General features: G+C 40.9%; 1 protein-coding gene across 3 annotated transcripts in view; it reads right to left on the bottom strand.

The window, feature by feature from the left end:
• The window catches only part of slc8a2b (solute carrier family 8 member 2b), a 102,312-nt gene that overhangs the window by 84,065 nt on the left and 4,406 nt on the right, over nt 1-13,841 (bottom strand). Inside the window, exon 2 of one of the 3 annotated variants that reach the window (XM_008426674.2) lies at nt 6,964-7,102. The exons of the other annotated variants lie outside the window; for them this stretch is intronic. The gene's annotated coding sequence lies outside the window, so the exon portion shown is untranslated. The remainder of the gene's footprint in view (nt 1-6,963; nt 7,103-13,841) is intronic. 3 annotated transcript variants of the gene reach the window in all.

Below are 13,841 nucleotides of genomic sequence, written 5' to 3'. Positions count from 1 at the left end.
ACTAATCAGAAACATTAGCTCTGCTAATGCTAAAGCACTAATCAGAAACATTAGCTCTGCTAAGGCTAAATCATCACATGAATCCTGCATTTACCGGAAGCTAATGCTAAAGCACCAACTTCAGTTCAAATTATATTAACAAAATAATATCTTAAACACAAATATTTTGAAGGTTCTATTTGTGTGCTCCTCTGGAGACTAGAGGGCCACATAAAAAGCTACGGCGCGCCGGATTTGGTCCACGAGCCTCGAGTTTGGCACATGTGACTGAGGGTTTACCGATAAACAATCCTGATCAGAGGAGCCGTTACTCAAATCAGTAAGAACAAGCAATAAAATTGCTTGTTCAAAAAACCTAATCTTTTAAAATCTTTATCATTCCTGTGAACCTTTAGTTGAAAGTCACTTGTGTTTTGTTTTCGACACTAAACAGAAAAGACAGCAGCAAGCCCTCAACTCCCCAGAGGCTGCAACTCAAACTTATTCATATCTCAGATTTGATAAATGTTTCCAGATTTTCATCTGACCCACTCGCTAACGGAGTCGCATTCAGAGTGAGATGAGACGGGTGTAGCTGTGAATGGGCCTGTTAAAAGAGCAGCAGCAGCGGCCAGTTATCAGGCGAAGCATCCAGACATGGCGCATGCAGCCTGTCGGATAAGAAACACAACGCCAACAACACAAAACAACCACGACTCCAGCTGACACTCACAGCCACACATTTATCACTGCGAGTCAGGAATCAAATGGCCTTTTGTGAACCCAAAACTTCATTGTTTCTCAGGAAGACCCTCACATATCCCTCCAGAATAAAAAGGCAAAAAACTTACTCAAACATGAGATTACTGGCATTGAAAGCTTCTCTTTTGTCATCATTAAGGAAAAAGGATGGAAGTATCATTTGTTTGAGGCTGCATTCACACCGGCCCAGTTTGGTCCGCTTTAATCCGGCTCCAGTCCGTTTATCTAAAAAGTCCGGTTCGGTTGGTGAGGTGTGAATGCTAAGCTAACTCTGGTCCTACAAACCTCGGTCTCGGTTCAGTTGAAGTGAACTCTGGTTCAGTTTGAATCAGTATGTGAACACTAAGCAGACTGGAGACTGCCCCAAAAGCAGGAAGTGAACGTCAGGATGCATTTACCAGTGTCAAAGCATTCTGGGTAAATGCAACCAAAACAAACATGTTAGCCCAATGCTAGCAGGAGAAATGGGTTTAGCCAAAGACAAAAGAGAAATCCTCCTCCCGCTGAAATCGGGTTCCGCTCAATCTGTGTTCCCATTTGGTGAAGAAGGAAGTTGCGCTCAGTCTCTTCAGAGGTTTTTGTGTTGTTTCCTTCAGTGGGTCTTGGTGCAGCGCCCCCACAGGCCAGGAGTGGAACAGGTTCCTCAAAGGGTTTGGTTGGCTTGACAAAGAGAACCGCAGCTGGAAATGGAACCGATGCTGCAACTTTGGTCCCAAATCTGCTGGACTATCAGGAGAGAAAACAGCCTAAATGTTGGTTGAAACTTTGTTTTAATTTTGTAATTTCCAGCTAGAAAGAGTTTCCAGCTAGAAAGCGTCTGTCTCCTCCCTGTGTTGCTGGCTGAGCAGATGCAGACGTTACGTGAGCTTGTTCCACATGATGGGTTTGCATCAGCCACAAAGGGTTTTACTAACCATATGGCTTTCACTCCAGCAAACACTAATCATTGTACAGAAACAGTAATGCTGCGGTTTAAAAGCTTCTCTCAGCTCTGAAGCCGGATCAAAAAAAAATGATGACAAGTTTTAAACGCTGAGGTGAAGCCGATAAAACATAAAAACTGAACTTCGCTGCATCCAGCAGAAACGGAATTGATTTTGTTTTACACGGATTAAAACCAAACTGCAGCAGCTGCTTGGCGCAGACGGACTGAAGCGTCAGACTGTTGAGCGTCTCGGTGCTGCCAACCTGAACACACACATCATAAATCCAGACACACACAGCTGCAGCTTCGCTCTGACTAATTATCGCCGGTTTAATGAGATCATTGACCGGTTCAGTGAGGTCACCGTGTGCGGAGGTGGGATGACATTTTAAACGCTGCAACTCGACTTCTGGTGTTTGAGACAACAACCTGGTTTCATTTTAAAGACAGGAGCAGAACCGATGAAGAGGAGGAAGAGTATTCACTGACAGGCTGATTGTTGGTTTCAGTCAAGTTAAAGTTAAAATAATTGGACCCGGCAGGACAGCTCAGCTTTTCAGGAACTTTCTGAGACAGATCAGAGGTTTGTGATCCGACGCCGTGAAACTAAAAAACTGTCAACAACACAGTCGGAGCAGAAATTAAGTCAGAACTTTAAATCAATATAAACATTTTGCATTCCAGATGAAAAGGAAATGTGGAGATGTTGAACCCAGAACTCATCAAGCAGCAGTTTTGGTTTCACCCGGTTCAAATTCTGCAAAAAAAAACAAAAAAAAAACATAAATAAATAAATATCAATCTCTTGTTAAGCATCTTTTTCTATACAATTATAAATCAGTTAATAAAAAAATAATCACCAGATTATTCCTACACTGTATTGATGTTGAGTCCAGCAGAAAGGCCTCAAAGATCCAAAGTAATGGATTCATGATTGTGCAATAAAATGTTTATTTTCTTATTTAAAAAGGGAATTAAATTGTTTATTTGGATATTTTAATGCATTTCAAATATTGAAAGAAGCAGTCTTAAGTGGTTAAATGAAAAATCTGTAGAGTGTGTAAATTGTTTATCAATTGATCATCCAAATAATCAATCGATTAATCAGTTTCTTAGATAATCATTAGCTACAGCTCCAGATTTCTCTCAGGTCTCCACTAACTTTCATTCAGCTCTGAATTTTCCCTTCACAGTTAGAAGACGGGGTTTTCCTCTCCACTTGCCAGATCTCTCAGCTCAGATAATTAAAAGCTGCAGGCCTCAGAGAGTCGGAGCCGCGGCGTCGAGATGTGAACCAGAAAGCGTTTGGTCTGATGGACGAGGATGCAACACACCCGCAGCGACGCCACGACGCCAGCCAATCAGAGGACAGCTGGTGGGACAGAGCCTGGACTCGGACCGGTGGCTGTGTGGGTGGACCGGTGGGGGGGAACCAGTGTGACGTCTGCAAGTTCAATACCGGCGCCACGCTCCGACGGCCTGTCCAAGATGGACGCCGCCCATCAACATACGACTGCAGGAAAACGGGAATCTCCAAACAAACTTGGATTAATTCAACGTTTCTGTCGGTTCCTGGCTTCCTGAAGCAGCAGGACCTGAATATCTGCTGGTGTCTCTTCGTCTCCTGATGGAAAACATTTACTTCCTGCCAATCAAAAGCTGAGAAAAGGACTGGAGCAGCTTGAGGAGCGAGGAGGCAGATTTTGATTCTGACTGCCCGACGGTGATGAGTGGGAGGTTCAGAGTTTGCTTTAGTGGATTTTTAAGTATTTAGAAGAAAAACATTAAAATTAGGGCTGAAACGATTCCTCGAGTGATTCGAGTACCTCGATTATTAAAACTCCTCGAGGAAAATTGACCTGCCTCGAAGCTTCGTTAATTTATGTTTTATCATTTAGCGCACCGTGTTTCAGCCGGAACATTATTTGCGTTGCGCGGAGCTCTGACTTCCGCCTCCGAGTTGTTGACGGAAGCTACGTGTTAGCGGCATAACGTCCAATCTTCAAGTTCGGCCCGCGGGGATTTTACTGATTGGTGATAATTCCGGGTTTTCATCGTTTTTGTGGGACCAATAAACATCCTTAAAATGACCGGCGCGATGCCGGGAGTYCGGCAGCCTTTCTGCTCCGGAGCTGCTGGTTGAACGGCGGGAAGAAGCTGAGGAGGATTTATACAGGTGAGCGGAGAGACTGAACACGGCGGGCGGCTGAGGGTTGATGCTTACAGGGTAAGAGCAGCTTTACGGACGAACCGCACAATAAACTTATATCATCCCGGTCTGAACAAACGGGAGGCGGAACATGGCTGGTAGATGAGTTTCTGAACGGAGGAGCCGTAAATATCCCGTATTGCTCCCCCGGTCTACAAAAMAGTAACTGGTAGGGAAGCTCAAAKGTGGAAAAAATAGACTGATGTTGAWATCCGATAGTAACACTGGTGTTATGGAAGATTTACCAATATTTTATTTCATAGTTGTTTTTATCCGATTACTCGATTAATCGTAAGAAAAATCTATAGATTACTCGATTACTAAAATAATCGTTTACAACAGCCCTAATTAAAATCTACAGGTTTGATCAAATCTATCATGCTTTGTGATTTACTAAAAACAGAAATTAGCAACTGGTACCAGATTTGATTTAAATTTAAAATAAAATGCAGTAGCAGCTCTCCACGTTATGATGCTAATCCAAGGAAATTTGTGGACTTGAATTAATTTAGCACAAGATTTTCGTGACAGAACCATCACACTCATAACTGAGGGAAATTTAGTTTGTTTTCACACCTTTCCATCCGGTTGATTCGGTCTGTTTGGAACCAAAGTTGTAATATTTGTTCAGCTGCTGTGGTTCTTTCTATCTGCTCCGAGTCAAACCAAAACCTTTGAAAAACCTGTTCCCCTCCTCGCCTGTGGGGGCGCTGCACCAACAACCACTGAAGGAAAAGAAAACACTGGCAACTTCCTTCTTCACCAAAGGGAAACAAAACCGGAAGCATCATATTTTATCGGTTAGGGAATTTCTCTGAAGTCTTTGGCTAAAAACCAGGAGTCATTTCTCCTGCTAGCACTAGGCTAACGTGTTTCTTTTATCTGAATTTACCCAGAATGCCCTGTACTGTAGTCCGCTTCCTCCTTTTGGAGCGGTCTCTGGTCCGCTTGGCGTTCACATACGCATCCACACCTCACCAACCAAACCGGACTTTCTAAGCAAACGGACTGGAGTTGGATCAAAGTGGACTAAATGACTGGTGTGAATGCAACCAAAACGTGAGTGATCTGTGGCGCGCCATTAACTTCAGCATGTTCTAATTAGGCTAATCAAGCATCCAATCAGGATTCAGACTCCACCATGCAGCCTGCGACTGCAGCAGCGTTCAGTGATGCAGCATCTAATCTCACAGTGGAAGAAGGGACTTTACTAAAGCTGCACAGTGCAAAGACTCTGTTTCAGGATTTCAAATCATTGCATCATCAGTGCATGCCACATTATTATTACAAACAGCGACCCAAACACCAGCTTTACATTTTGATTGGATGGACTCTGAATGAGACCCACTGAGGTCAAACACCTCAAGAATCATCTTTATTCATCACCAAGCTGCTTGTTCTGTAGCTCTGTGCTGTTTGGACCTTTAACCTTCTAGGTGAAGAACCTTAAAGAGACTCATTATTCTTCCTTGAACATGTTTAGTTAGGTCTGTGGCCTATAAAAAGCAAGTTCATCGAATTTTTGCACAAAGTCATTCTTAAACCAGATTTTATTCTGGAGCTAATGTCCGAATGATCCGTTTTAGGGCCTCTGTCACTTTAAATCCAAATAAGCTGCTGCTGCTGCTGCTGCTGGCCACGCCCCCCAACTCAATGTTTACACTCACACATGAAAATGGTTGCAAACAGATGCACAAATATAGAACTGTACATCTTTGAAAAGCAGAAGTGGGGCCTCCTGTACAACCAACAGGATTGCAGTAAGTTAACAAAACACTTGTCTTTTTCCAGCAGCCATTGTACAACGCATACAGCGGTAAAACCTGCTGACCAAACATGTTGACGCTCAGATTGGGTTGCTAGGTAACGGGCTGGAACTCTGCTGGGGTTGCTAGGTAACACGGCAGCATCTGGTGATTTTTAAAACGGCTCATTTTCCAGTCACTAAAAAAAAAATGTAACTTAAAAAAATAATGCCTGTTTTTTGTAGAAGCAGTAGAAGCCCAAACGGAAGTACAAAAACATTCAAAATGTAAATGTTTCATTATACAGTCCCTTTAAAGCACAGGTGTCAAACTCAAGGCCCTGGGGCCAAATCTGGCCCGCCGTAGCTTTTTATGTGGCCCTCTGGACTCCAAATTACATCAATAAGTCCTTCCAGTTTTTCACAAATCTGCAAAAATCACACAAATCACATTTTTTCCTGATTTTACTGCTAATTTTCTCAAAATTGGTCAAAAACATTGAATCCGTAACTGATACGGCGAGTGATAGTCACATTTGACATCATACATTAGCGTAGATATTGTAAAAAAAAATTATTATTACAAATATTTCTTAATATTCACCACAAAATCTGTCATTTTGATTGCAAAAATAAACACTAAAATAATCACAAATCCCAGAGGAACAACTATTTATTGATATTTTAACAGTTTTATTGGTTTTATCAAAAGATTCTGGTGCAACCGGCCCTTTAAGAACATTCAGATTTTGGATTCGGCCCAAAATAAAAATGAGTTTGACACCACTGCTTTAAAGCAACATTTTCCAAATGTTTTGTTACAGTGGATGTATTTTTGATGAGGCATCAACGCAGCCACCTACTCTTTAGGAACAGGTCCCTTTTAAAAAAACGATAGACAGGATCAGCTGCCAATAAAATGTTTCTAAATTAATGCTCTTCAGGTTTTGAACAAAATGCAGCAGCTGGAAAAAGCATCGCAGCAGAAACTGGTTTCCTGTCCAAGTCAGGATATGATTTAAACTTTTACTGACTGATTTTAAGAGTTTTAACTACATTGCAGCGCCTTGATTTGGCGCTTTGTTTATAGCTCCAATCTTCAGCCAGAGGCCTGAGATCTATAAAACCATTGCTGCTGGACATCCACACATCTAGATACACAGGGATTTTTATCGCAGCCCTAAAAACTCTTTTATTTTCACCGAGTTAATATGAAGGTTGGAAAAAAAAAATCTAGTTAATATTTTAGCCTGAGGATTTGAATCAAATCTGCCTGTTAAGAGAGGTTTGAAAATAAATTGCTCCATCATGAACTCAGAGTGGTGGATTCCCTGTTCTTCTAACCTGCGGTGCACTTGGAGCGGATCCAGCATGAACCTGCCCACACAAGAGCCCTCCAACACTGCAGCAGCACCTCGGATCACAGGATGACAGATAGCTCCGACAGGCGGAGGAGTGGAGTGTGGGAACGGAGAGGAGATTACTGCAGAGAGAAAATTAAGAGTGAACCAAAAGGAAGACGACGGAAAAGAGGACAAAGCAGGAGGTAAAAGATGGGGAAAAAAAAACTAGAAATCAGAAGAAAACAATACAGAAGGATGAACGAAATAAAACTACTAATGGGGTCAACAATGAATGCTGCTCTGTAGACATCAGTGACCAAAGAAATATATTTGTTTTCATTTAATATTGTAATATAATTTATGTAACTTTTATTTTTTTTAAATAAATCTTTTTTACATATTTGTTGAAACTGTCACCATGTCAAGACAGAAAATCTGTGAACCGTAATCTCCCCCTTTATTGGGTCTCTGACACCAACGACAATAAACACATAATATACTTGAAAATAAGTACAAAATAAGGTAAAAACGTTGTCCGTTGGAATGGATTAAAATGTTTAGATACTTAAATAGCACATTTTCACAAGAAGAATGTCGGAGAATATTGCCTACTAGCATAAGCTAAAGCTAATGTTAGCCACAAAGTTTAAAGAAAGTAAAACTCACCTTCGTATCTGTGAATGTATAACCAGGTGTAAATCTTAAAACCTTTCTCCAGCTTACTTGTTGGGGCTTCGGATCGACGTACATCGTTAATTGTTACCTTGGGCAAACCCTGTAAGCAACTACTGTAAAACGGCATTTTCAACAGACCGGAAATGACTGAGTCGCTTTTGCCCAAACGCGGAAGCAGACGTGCAAAGAGCCCATTTCACTCCATACCAGTAGGTGGCGGTAATGCCTACATTGCGGGTTTTCCCAACCGCCAATAAAAATCAAGAAGAAGCTCGGTAGCATAGTTTGTTGTGAATGCTAGGCTAGTTAGCATAGCCCCCGATGGCGGTGGATAAACGAGTTCTCCTGTAACGGTAAGTTGTTTCTCCGCCATTGTAACATTTAGCAGCGAGAACATTTCACCAATTATCCAAGCAGATAAATTATAACGATAATCTGCCAATAAAATCCGAAATTTTTATCAGTATTAAGGAATTATTAATTTAAAACAAGCTCCTGGCTTGCTGAAAACTTACTTATAAGTTGATTTTGTCGAATTTCAAGAAATTTGCACTAGAAACTAGACCAAAAACGCTACGTAAGATTTTGTATTTTTGTGAAACTAGACTAAATAATTTGGGTAGTCACAGTATTTCAATAACATGAACACATTTATTTGCAATTTAAGTAATAAAAAAACAAACAAAAAAAAAAACAGTTGAACTGAATAAAAACAGAAAAAAGCAAGGTAAAGGATGAATGAGTAAAGCTGAATAAATGATGACAACAAAAAAGTGAAAACAGACTTCCAGTGATAGAACCTGCAGCTAAACCAGATGCTGGCCTCCAGAGGCTTCACGCCCCCCTGTAGCCCTGAAGACAAACCACAGATCCGCCGCTGAACCCGGAGCCAAAACAAACCTGGAGATGAAATTTATCAAAGCAAATCTTCAGCAGCGATCAGAGGAAACTGCAAATGAAATGCAGGCAGCATCCTGCAGTTTGCTCTAGTTCCTCTAATTAATGAATATGAGAGTTTAAAACTGACAGGTGGATTAATTTACTTACATATTTGAGGTATAAATACTGAGGAGAGTTTTTGATGCTTAAAAAACTAAAATCTGGAGGAGCTGGATTGGATTTATGATTCATCCACTATTCATTGTGTTTGCAAGCGTTAAGCAGGCATAGCCGCTGTTTTCCATTACATTAAGTAATGATGAATGCCTTTTTTTTTGTTTTGAATAAATTAAAACACCTGTTTTCAATCTATACTCACTAAATAAAACATTTCAGCAGGAGCCCAAAAGGAATGAAGTGGTTTAAACGTAATTTGTTATGGATGCAGAGCAACAGCGGCGGTGTGTGGAAATTACTGTCCGTACAAGGAGCTGGCACATCATGAACAGCAGAGTGGAAACGTCATGAGTGGATTGGTGATCATTTACTGCCATGGTTGGTGTTTTCAGGTGCCAAATAAAGGCAGGGAGGCAGTAATGAACCAAAGAAGGTTTGATGAAGAAGACTGACTGACAGAGACGACAGGAAGAGACCAGAAGAAGAATCTAGCAAGGAGAACGATGGAGGAAAACAGGTGAGCTGAATCAGAGGGAATATGGAGCAGCTGCAGCAGGCGAGCGAAGGAAGAGGAGAAAAGAGGCTAAAGCTGCTCATGAACACTTCACAGCCTAAATCAGATATTCTACTAGGAGGCAAAGTTAGATTATTAGCCCTATAATTTGACTTTTTCATTTGAAAATGATGTAAAAAGTTTATGTGATAGCTACTGTTATGTATCAGAAAATATATAAAAACATATCTTAAACAAATTACTTTACACTGTGGAGTATTCGAGTAAGAGTAGAACTACTTCAACATGTTTTTACTCAAGTAAAAGTAAAAAGTAGCAAGACATTACTCCAGTAAAAAAGTATTTGGTAAAAAGTTTACTCAAGTACGGAGTAAAACTTTTCATCACCAGACGGACCAAAGTATCAAATAAAGTGGAAAATTACAAAAAAATAGCGAAAGCAGGCAAAATAAAGAAAATCTTCAGAAACTTTAACAGAAACTGCAGGTGTGTGTCTGATTCTGGTGAAGTTTTGGTTAAAACATGTTTGTTTTTCATTCAGTGGGCAGAAAAACCAGAAGTTTTACACAAGTAAGAGTAGAAATACTTCATAATAAAATTACTCAAGTAAAAGTAAAAATTACAGTGTACCAACAATACTCCTAAAAGTACATTTTTCAAAAAAAGTTACTCATGTAAATGTAACTAGTTAGTACCCAGGTCCGGGTGTTGGTGTCGAGGTCATCGGCTTCCTTCGTCTCGTACTGATGCTGTCGGCTCTGAATAACTTTAAAATCCATCCATTGACAGTGGCGGCCATTTTTACTGCCGTAAACCGAGCGCTGCGGGGCGACATCGTCTTCGGAGCGTAAAACGTTCACACAGAAATCAAATTATGTTGCATTTTGACCAGTAGCATTGGATGTTTTAGCCTTCTTCATGTTGTTAGTGGGTTTATTTATCTATCTGGATGTAATCAGTCCTGAGTGTAGTTTATGAAACTAGAGTAAAATATGTGGTCAACCGCAGTATTTCAATAATATTAACACAATGTTTAATTCAAAAATTCATATTTAGGTCAGAATAAAAGGGTTCATGAAGCTTTGAAAATGTCTCACTTTCTTTTTAATGCATCAAAAGTCCAGATTCTTTAATGTAATAACAATTAAAAATGTCTTGGTGAAGATTGTTTTATGCTTTAATCTTGAGTGTTTCCAGTGTGGCTGCACAGTGGCTCAGTGGTAGAGCTGTTGCCTTGCCTGAAGAAGGTTCTGGGTTCGATTCCCGGCCCCGGTCTTTCTGCATGGAGTTTGCATGTTCTCCCTGTGCATGGTGGGTTTTCTCCAGGTACTCCGGTTTCCTCCCACAGTCCAAAAACATGACTGTTAATTGGTTAATAGGTTAATTGGCCTCTCCAAATTGCCCCTAGGTGTGAGTGTGTGTGTGCATGGTTGTGTGTCTCTGTGTTGCCCTGCAACAGACTGGCGACTTATCCAGGGTGACCCCGCCTCTCATTCGGAACATGAGCTGGCGAGGAACCAGCAACCCACTGAGGGACAAGGGTATAAAGAAAATGGATGGATGGATGGATGGGTGTTTCCAGTGTAAATCTGGAAAATCAGAAAAAAAAATTAAAAGAAATCTAAAATAATTGACATATTTGTTTGGTGCTGAAGTGATCAAAACAACAAAAAAAAAATCTTTACATCATTATTTCACTGGGAATTAAACAGATTTCAGGACATTTGACTGAGTTCAGCGAAATGTTTGTAAAAGTGGAGGAAGGAAGCTGGAGAGGAAAGACTCAAACATCAGCAGTTCCTCTGGTTATGTAACATAATAATGGCACAGAAAGTAGAGAGAGATGATTTACGGAGCGCCCAGGTGTGTGTGTGTGTGTGTGTGTGTGTGTGTGTGTTGACGTGATGTTGATGGTAGCAGAGTGGGATTTGATGGCGGAGGAGCCGCTCAGACGTTTCTCGGCAGGCGGTCGTTGCAGCTCCACCATTATCGCCTCATAAATGATGCAGCGCTGCTGCAGCGGCTCCTCGCCTGCATGTCTGCTGCGCATCATGAGGCGCTGCCGGGGCTCACACAGGCGCACTCAGAAATTATTCAATCAGTTTTCAATCAGCTTAATTTCTGCATAAAGTCCTGGAAAACGCTTCATGTTCAAAGTCTTGATTAACATTTTCCAAATTTACTCTTTTATTTATAGTTGGACCAGATATTTTCAGACACCTAATAAAAAGACACGTTTAACTTTTGAAACTCAGAAATTTCCATATTTGTTTTGAAAATTACTTGATTAATCAAAAAAAATAAAAATAGTTGGCAAAATTTTCAGATTTTTCATTTAATCAATCACATCTTTTTTTTTTTACACAATATTTAAAATACACTAAAAGATGCAAATGAGCAAATAATTCAATTACTTCTTTGAATAAGAAAAACAATATGGTCTAAGATGCAATAATGATTGGTCATTTGCATCTGAAGCTAAAAAATACTGTTTACTAATCTGTTAATGATTTTTTTATTAATAATTGTTTAGCTAAAGGTGCTTAATGGGAGATATTTTCACAGAATCTGGACCAAGTGAAGCTTCAACTGAAACTTGAGGAGTTCTGGGTGAAACGTTTACAGGAAAACATGTTTTTTCATCTTCAATGCAAAATATGTATATTTGCACAGTTTTGTCACAACTACTGTTCCGTAAATGGCAATTTTTTTGAGTCCGTTTTCTCCACTTAATGAACTACTAAATTAGTTGGCAATTATTTCAGTAATCGATTGACTCGATTAATTGTTTCATCCCTGACACCGACTTTCTGAAAAAGCACAAATTGTTTTATTAGATCATCTGCGGTACAACTTTCATCTCTAAACTTTTACATTTCAATAAAACCACGTCCAGCAGCCAAAAGATGAGAACAGGGTCACAGCAACCCACCTTTCCCTTTCTCAGGAAGGCAGCCTGGAGCGACGGCTCAAATCCTGAGAGGGAAATGAAACCAGAAAAAAGCCTTTCTTCACTTAAACACGACTTCTCACCACCTGACCCTCAAAGGCAACGCCGCGTTTCATCCAAACCACTAATGAGTCCGGCAGCAAACACAAACAGAAATTTCTTGACGATAGAAACGAAAAACCCAGCAAGCAGGTGCCTGAGGAAGGTCAACTCACACCAATCCGTCTGGCTGAGTCTGCTTCCCACAAAGTCGCTCTCACCTAAACATCATCGGTTCAAGAGACACAATGAAGATGATGGTGAACTTTCCTCTACATCTGATAGATCCCGGCACACGGCGAAATAAAAAGTGCCACAACTTCAGAATGAAGTTCTGTCCATGTTGAAATGATCCTGATGTGGATCGTTGCTTCCTGTCCAATGGGAGGAAAGATCGCCACCGACGTGGCTTTGGTGACAGAGTCTGCTTGTAAAGAAGCACAGGCTGAAATCACACTCAATTCAAATAATCGGGTCGTTATCAGGACTCCACACCTTAAGGCACAGGTGTCAAACTCCAGTCCTCAAGGGCCGCTGTCCTGCAGTGTTTAGGTGTGCCACAGGTAAAAAACACTGGAATGAAATGACTTATTTACATCCTCTTTGTGTATATACACGTTCCCAGGAGCCTTGCTAATGACCCAATTCTATTCAGGTGTGGTGCAGCAGAGGCACATCTAAAAGTTGCAGGACACCGGCCCTCGAGGACTGGAGTTCGACACCCCTGCCTTAAGGAGAAAACCAACCAGACCCTTTGAGCAACCTGTTCCCCTCCTGGCCTGTGGGGGCGCTGCACCAAGACCCACTGAAGGAAACGACACGAAACCTCTGAAGAAGGTAAGGTCGTTTTATTTACATAGCACATTTTCAGCAGTTCAAAGCGTTTTACATGAATTAGAAGGAAACAAACCAAAGGAAAGAGCAAAAGAAGAAAAAGTATAAAACTATATAATAGTTCCCCGTGTTTAAGAATAAGTATTTATAAACTAGTAGGGGTTTTCTCTGGATTCCTGTTCTGATGATGGGGATCTAAAGGTAGTGAGGCGAGTTCCTCTGGATTCCAACTTTGTTCTAATTCCTTTTCTGGGTTACAAGATAATTATAGATACTCTATAATCTATAATTTATAAGCTAGAAGGAGTTTCCCTGGTAAAACTAATGGGAGTTTCTCTACATAACAATAAAGACACTGACCACAACTTATTTCTTCATGAAATGAAACAGTGATGGAGCGGCGTCAGATTTTAGCGGTTGGAAGATTTCTCTTTTGTCTTTTGATAAAAAACCATGAGACGTTTCTCCTGCTAGCGTTAAGCTAATGCATTTGTTTTGGTTGAATTTACCCAGAATGCCCTGCCATGTAGTCCACTTCCTGCTTTTGGAGCGGTCTCCAGTCCGCTTGGCGTTCACATGTGCATTCACACCGAACCAGAGTTCACTTCAACCGAACCCAGACCGAGATTTGGAGGACAGAGGTCAATTAGCATCCGCACCGGACTTTCTGGGCAACCGGACTGGACTTGGATTAAAGTGGACTAGATTTGGATCAAGGTGGAGTGGATTTGGATCAAGGTGGAGTGGATTTGGATCAAGGTGGACTGGATTTGGATCAAGGTGGACTGGACTTGGATCAAGGTGGACTGGA

This window comes from Poecilia reticulata, linkage group LG13 (genome assembly GCF_000633615.1).
Source record: "Poecilia reticulata strain Guanapo linkage group LG13, Guppy_female_1.0+MT, whole genome shotgun sequence".
Lineage (NCBI taxonomy): Eukaryota > Metazoa > Chordata > Actinopteri > Cyprinodontiformes > Poeciliidae > Poecilia > Poecilia reticulata.
Note: the sequence above shows the minus strand (reverse complement) of the source record. Positions and strands in the feature narration are given on the sequence as shown.